Here is a 6085-nt window from a genome sequence, read left to right as displayed (position 1 = left end):
TTTCATCCATGTACAAGGCTAACATGGGCTCTTGTACTCTGGTTTCTTGGGTCAAGATTATTTAAATGACATGGTGGCTCTCAATGCCACTTGGTAGGCTAAATGAAAAGGTACGATGGAGAACAAGAGGATTGAATGCATTGCAATCAGTTCTCACTTACATTCAAGTCTACATGTTAATACTAGTGACTTTCATACCTTTCTTGCTGGGTCTCAAAGAGGTCAAAGTTTGGGGAGGCCAAACATTATCTATGGAGATAGAAATGTTATTTTCTGAGGCTGAATATGCTGAGGTGGTGCTCCATGTGAGACCCGATCATAAAGTACATGCCAATAAAAGAACATCAAAATCAAATATAAGTTCATGTCCACACAAGAAAATGAAGAAGGTAAATTAAGAGGTCGCAGCACCAGAAGCAATGGCAATGGTATTCCCCTTTTGGGAAAGAAATTGTATTGCCCAAGGACATTAGGGAAGTGTGCATTTTAGCATCAGAATCTAGACAATCTAAAAAGGAAAGTTGCTTGATCTTTTACCACCCCATGTAGTATACTTTGCAGGTCCTCTCACACTTCCATCCACCATGCCATCACTCCATTTCACATTGAGCTTTGGTGGACGGCAGCTAATATGCAGATTACAGTGTTGGCATTGGTCCTCTATCAAGTAGCAGGGTACTTTATATTCCTCTTTTTGCAAAGGGAGCTTATGGGATGGGTAGGTAGTGCTAGCACTTGGATCTATCTATAAACTCAAACATTGTCATTGGAGGATGCTTAATTTCGACAAGCGAGTCATTGGAGGTAATAGTAAGCAAAGAGATGCGGGGCATCGATGCCATCTAGCGAACCAATGTTTGTTTGTTCCCTTTCAAATGGCTTCCCATGCATTCTCAGGTAGCCTTGCTAAGGATGCCTGTTGGAGATAGATTTGGCATTTCAAGGACTTCAATGGGTAGGCTCTCTAATTCAAGGAATGAGTAGAGAGGTAGTTTGGTGTATGAATGTATTCGATTTCCATTGACGTAGACGTTGAGATGGTGCCCCCCCTACACTCACTCTATAAGTGGTGCCACCAAATATGAAAATAGGTACTCCTTAAAGGGTGTCCCTCTGGTGTAGCTCCGCCAACAGCCGTCGTTGCCACCGGCCCCAGTGGGCGGCACTAGTAGACAGCGCGCCGCCGCCTGCCTCCTCCGTCGATCGTGGCCATCAAACGTTGCCGTTCTCAGTTGATCGTGACTGGCGTCGAACGTTGCCGTTCCCAGTTGTCCTCGGCGGCGCCACCCCTAGCAAGCGGCCCGATGTTCTAGGCCACTCTTTGTAGCGATCTCCTCCCTATCCATGGCTGCCCTCTCCGATTCCTATGGCTCCTCCATTCACGACCAGCAACATGCAGCGCTTCTCTCTCTGCGTTTTCTCTGTGATGGCCGCCCTCGCATCTTCTCCAACCAGTGGTGCTGCGTTCTTCAACCTCTCTTCGTCAGCAGGACTACTGCTTGCTCGCTTGTGCGTTTTCTTCCTTGGTCCCTTTGCGTAGCCATACCTGAACTGCACACAACCGTTGTTTGCTCAGCACTACCACTGACTTGCTGCTCTCTGCCCGTGGTGCTCCTTTGCAACATCATATGTCAGTAAGACACTTAGTGCTCATATCATAAAGTCTCTCTTTTTCCTTGGTCCTCTGCATTGGCTATCTTGCCTAAAAGGATTGTAGCCATTTGTACTACAAGCACCATCACGAAGCATCTGTTCCTTGCACGTACACGTCCCACACTTGAGCAAGTGTCAGAATCGTAGAAACATCGATGCAAGAAGACGACATCGGATCGTCATTGACCTTTTCCCATGTGGGAAGTTTGTTAAGCTTCCGACAATCTATCCTTTCAATTGTATGTGTTGGGTTCTCTACCCACGAAATCTCCCAAAATCTGAGTATTTTGACTCATGGGTTGTCTGCCCAAGTAAGTCTCCCAAAAATCAGAGTTATCTATTTTGGATCCTTTTGGATTTTGCAACGCCTTGTTTCTATAAAAGGCTCATCTCCATCCTTCCCTTTTTGCCCTTGCTTTAGGTGTGGGTAGGACCGCGAAGGGGGGAGGGGGGGGGGGGGGGGCTATGTTGTATGCTGGTTTTTGATGTGAGCGGTCTTTGTTCCCCAGGAAGGACTTGACCTCTGAGTCCTTTGCATCAGGCCATGCTTTTAGCCACTCAGCCATGTTCATGAGCCATTGAGCCAATTTTCCAAGGTCCATGTTTGGTCTTTGCTTCTGTTGGAGTACAGGACTATTGAAGGTTATGCATGCAACTTCCCCATCACTCCAAAGGGGTTTATTGGGTAGTTCGGAGTTAGTCTGGAGTTTGGTCAAGTGTCCTTAGTGGTGTGAACACCCTCTTATTTAGAGTCAAAAGATAAGGTCTTGGCACGTATAAAAGCATGTATTTGGGTGGTTTCATTATCATAGTGAATATTTTTGAGTTATGCAATCTCGCTTTCTCTTGGTTGTTAGCACATCTCTCTCTCTCTCTCTCTCTCTCTCTCTCTCTCTCTCTCTCTTCATCTTATACAACCATTGCCATAGCTTAAACCTTCTTCTCTCTTTTACACACTCCACCATGATGATGATATTTCATCCTCCATAGCTGCATATGTGTGATCTTGTGGATACCTACAAATCTTTTACATTTGGCATTGTTTCTCCACAATTAGGCTTCAAAGTTCTTAAGTCTCCAATTTTCAGAGTTAGGCTAAGTATATTAATTTTCAGTTTCAAGCTTGGAATTTGTAGCTTGTCTTTAATTTTTGCTTGCAATTTTTAGATTTTGGCTTGAATTTGAGAAGAAAACAAAGACAGATATGTAAGAACATTGTTTGTTTGATGTGTTAAAATTTATTGAACCAAGGCAATGTATAGATTTAATGCTAAATTCGTAATGTTATTTCTTAGAGATGGCAGAGGACCACATGTCCAAATTATCTAGCATGTACTAGTTTATAGATTATTTAAGGGATGCTTATATCTTTTATTACAAATTGTAAACATGAGGTATTTATTTGGTCTCATAGTCCATTTGGCTTTTGCTAGACATTTATAAATCAATCAATTTCTCTCTCTCTCTCTCTCTCTCTCTCTCTCTCTCTCTCTCTCTCTCTCTCTCTCAAAATCTCAACCCATGGGTTTCCATATGATCAAAGAGGATACATGCATAAGAAATATACTTAGGTCCACTTATGATATGGTTTTGTGGTAGAAAGTTACATATCCCTTAGGGATTCATGTCTCTATGATGGGATTGACCATGATAAACAATTCAATGAGTTGGAACAAGCCACCATTGAGCTCAAATGAAAAAGTTACACATGTTTTGGAAGATTCCAAGACATCATCGAGCTCAAATGCAGAAGGTGCACATGTTATGGGAGATATGCATGCTCGCACTGCCATCCTATAGTTGAAAGCCAATACAACAACTCACCATGGAAAAAGAGCATTAGAAGACTGGCCAACATGTATGAATGGATGGGAGGGAGGTGGACCATCGTGCAAGGGCACTAGTTCACATGTATTAGAGTACTTGGATGCTAATGAATAATGTTAAGAACTTCAAAATAGGGCACCCACATGTGCACAAATAAGGTTGAAAAGATAATGGAGAAACTTATTGTCTCACCATTCAATGGAGTCATTTATCAGCCACTCTATTCGAAATGAATGAATGGTGTTCAAAGAAATCCTTTAGGAATGCTTAACAACGTGCTTTGCTACAAAAAGCACAAAGGAGTGTCCACAACCCACCAAAAAGTGGTTTATCATAAATGTCAACTTTCTCAATAGAATGCAATTTACAACAATTATCAACATAACTCCACGCATGTCAAGCTGCCACAAGTATGCTCCACATTCTCACTAGAAGGAAGAAAGGCATTGAACATATACAACAAAATGCCAAAGAATGTCCAAAGCATATCCAAAATAAATGCCTAAGTATGAGTAGCTTACATGACATCAAGGAGGTACTTAAAAAACATTCAGCCCATTAGAAGAACCATAAAATAGTTGACATGCAAGGTTCTTAGGCTAAGATGCTCAAACAAATAAACAGGAGAGATGACTAGTTGTTGGATCCAAGATATGTGTGTGGAGCATAGAAACATGAGAGATGACTAGTTGGTGGTTATGGCTCACCCTAACCCCCCTTGAAACACATCCAACAAGAGATTACCTAGTGAACCGTAACTGTCGTGAGGATCTTTCCAACGACCGAGCTCATAACCCTTGAGGTCTCCAAGCTCTACAACTCTTTGAGAAGCAGTTCCACTGCACCTCCCGCAAGTGTTGTCACACTGTCGCGTTGCACTACTGGTACTCGTCCCTCCTCTCATCTCACTTCACTCACACACACTCATTAGCATGCATTAGGGAGAGAGATTAGCAAGAGCAAGACTCAATTGCACAATGGGAGAGTTTGTTGTATTATGAGAGAAATTCATTTATATACATGGCCATAAGTGTTCACACTCACTTAAAATGTGGCCGGCCAGGCACTTTAAGCTCATAAGAGGCCTAATGCTATTACAATGACTACTCTCATAATATATCCATGAAGTACATCACTTGGGACTTCATCCTACATGCTAGCACATGCTCTTGAAGTGGGAATTGCCATAAATACTCCGTCACACCATTACGAGCGCTCGTCCAAGTTGTAGCTTTGGAAACCATTGCTTCATGTCTTGAATGTATGACCCTTTGGTGTATCTACCTTGACTCCTTGATGTAAGATAATGATGGTAGCTCTTATTAACCCTAGGAATGGGTTAACATCCCCCCCTTCCTGATGGTGATTGTGTCCTCGTGATCACGTTGAAGACCTTTGTGTGGGGAGAATGGACAAGCTTTGTCGATGGCTTTGATATTGAGTGACCTTCAATGGTCTTAATTCTTTTGGAAGGAATAAGAAAAGCTAGTTAGTGACTGAAAAGGTTAGTGGTTTATTGGGAATTCCTAACAGGGTGGAGTTTTTTTACGAATGATTGCATTTTTATATTTGTGTGAGCTTTTTTTGAGAGTTTTTTGCTCACTTTATTTTTTGCAATCATAAGCAAGTTTACAAGTGATTTGTGTTAGTGGGGACGTTAAGAGATGTTAATCATGGGAGGGAAGAGAGGGAAGGATCCAGAGAAACATAGACATAATCATTAGAACAAGATGGTGATTCTCAGTTCCTCATTTGATTCATTAAAGTGACATTCATCATTTTAAGAAATTGGCCTTCGATGAAATCCTTTTGTGTGGCAGGATTCCTGTCAAATGTTCTAGGAAAGTTTTCCTTAATTATACACACTGTCTCAATAGCATTGAGACAAGCCACCTCAATGGATGTTTAGTAGGACTTGTTCCTGCATGCTTCTTTCCATGTGTTTTTTAATGTTTTAATGTATATATATATTTAAGTGCTCTTACGAAGCTAATATACATGAAGTACAAGATTTGAGTCAAATAGACTCTTATTGAACTGTTCTGTGTTGAAGTAGCCACTGGTTGGTGAGGATTGAAAGAATTAAGCGACTTGCGCGAGGCTAATATAATATCTTTACTAAGGATTAGAGATCATTGATTTGTGAAGATAGTAGCGTCGTTTGGAGAGGTTTGTAAATTTGAAGAAAAATTCCAGGTGATGGGTTGTACCATTGAACAGGCTTTCGCCCACCATGCTCCCCCCATTCAGAGATGTACCTAGAAGTTGTCGATGGTGAGTTTTGGTGTGCAAATGTCCTCCAGTGCATGAGTATGGATATGTACTCATTGAGAATTTGCTACATTAACAAAGCCAAAATAATAGTAAGCTATAAGCTTAATAAGATATAATGGCTATTGAAGATCCTTGGGAGTTTCTTGTGATTTTTATCACTTCTAGGTAGGCCATATGTGCGACTCCCTTGAGTTCGTTTGTTTATTTGTTTTTTAAAAAACTACCACCTTGCGAGCAACAGGTTCTTGTGGTTATTCTTCTTTGGTGAGAATAGGTTCTTATGTCTGCCCCGCCGTGTAGCGTCTGCATTACGCTTCACATCCAGAGAGGT

Source organism: Cibotium barometz, chromosome 56 (assembly GCF_041138505.1).
Source record: "Cibotium barometz isolate CiBa-2024 chromosome 56, ASM4113850v1, whole genome shotgun sequence".
Taxonomy (NCBI): domain Eukaryota; kingdom Viridiplantae; phylum Streptophyta; class Polypodiopsida; order Cyatheales; family Cibotiaceae; genus Cibotium; species Cibotium barometz.
The sequence above is the reverse complement of the archived record's forward strand: the minus strand, read 5'-3'. Positions refer to the sequence as shown.